Source organism: Arachis duranensis, chromosome 1 (assembly GCF_000817695.3).
Source record: "Arachis duranensis cultivar V14167 chromosome 1, aradu.V14167.gnm2.J7QH, whole genome shotgun sequence".
Taxonomy (NCBI): Eukaryota; Viridiplantae; Streptophyta; class Magnoliopsida; order Fabales; family Fabaceae; genus Arachis; species Arachis duranensis.
In genome coordinates, this window is record NC_029772.3 from 73936704 (window position 1) to 73937886 (window position 1183).

The 1183-nt window shown below is 41.1% G+C and overlaps 1 non-coding gene across 1 annotated transcript; it reads left to right on the forward strand.

Moving 5' to 3' along the window:
• Window positions 1-741: 741 nt before the first annotated feature.
• Window positions 742-849, forward strand: LOC127742959 (small nucleolar RNA R71). The gene has a single exon (XR_008004304.1). It is a non-coding gene; the product is annotated as a small nucleolar RNA R71 (small nucleolar RNA).
• The last annotated feature ends 334 nt before the right edge of the window (window positions 850-1183 follow it).

The following is a 1183-nucleotide window of genomic DNA, read 5'->3' on the forward strand; positions in this document are numbered from 1 at the left end:
TTATGTCAATGGCCTTGCACTCTCTTTTTGGATTCTCTTCAGTGTTGCTTGGGAGAGTACTAGGAGGAGTTTCAGTGATTTTCTTACTCAGCTGGCCCACTTGTGCCTCCAGATTTCCAATGGAGGACCTTGTTTCACTCATGAAACTTAAAGTGGCCTTAGACAGATCAGAGACTAAGTTTGCTAAGTTAGAGGTGCTCTGCTCAGAATTTTCTGTCTGTTGCTGAGAAGATGATGGATAAGGCTTGCTATTGCTGAGCCTATTTCTTCCACCATTATTAAAGCCTTATTGAGGCTTTCGTTGATCCTTCCATGAGAAATTTGGATGATTTCTCCATGATGAATTATAGGTGTTTCCATAAGGTTCACCCATATAATTTACCTCTGCTATTGCAGGGTTCTCAGGATCATAAGCTTCTTCTTTAGAAGATGCCTCTTTAGTACTGTTGGATGCATTTTGCCATCCATTCAGACTTTGTGAAATCATGTTGACTTGCTGAGTCAACATTTTGTTCTAAGCCAATATGGCATTCAGAGCATCAATTTCAAGAACTCCCTTTTTTTGAGGCGTCCCATTTCAGAAGTGTACATGAATTGGTTATTTGCAACCATGTCAATAAGTTCTTGAGCTTCTGCAGGCATTTTTTTTAAGTGAATGGATCCACCTGCAGAATGGTCCAATGACATCTTGGAGAACTCAGATAGACCATAATAGAATATATCCAGAATGGTCAACTCTGAAAGCATGTCAGAAGGACACCTTTTGGTCATCTGCTTGTATCTTTCCCAAGCTTCATAGAGGGATTCACCATCTTTTTGTTTGAAGGTCTGAACATCCACTCTAAGCTTGCTCAGCTTTTGAGGAGGAAAGAACTTAGCCAAGAAGGCCGCGACCAGCTTATCCTAGGAGTCCAAGCTATCTTTAGGTTGTGAGTCCAACCATGTTCTAGCCCTGTCTCTCACAGCAAAAGGGAAAAGCATGAGCCTGTAGACTTCAGGATCTACTCCATTAGTCTTAACAGTCTCACATATCTGCAAAAACTCAGTTAAAAACTGGTAGGGATCTTCTGATTGAAGTCCATGGAACTTGTAGTTCTGTTGCATTAGAGCAACCAGTTGAGGTTTCAGCTCAAAATTGTTTGTTCCAATGGTAGGGATTGAGATGCTTCTTCCATCAAACTTG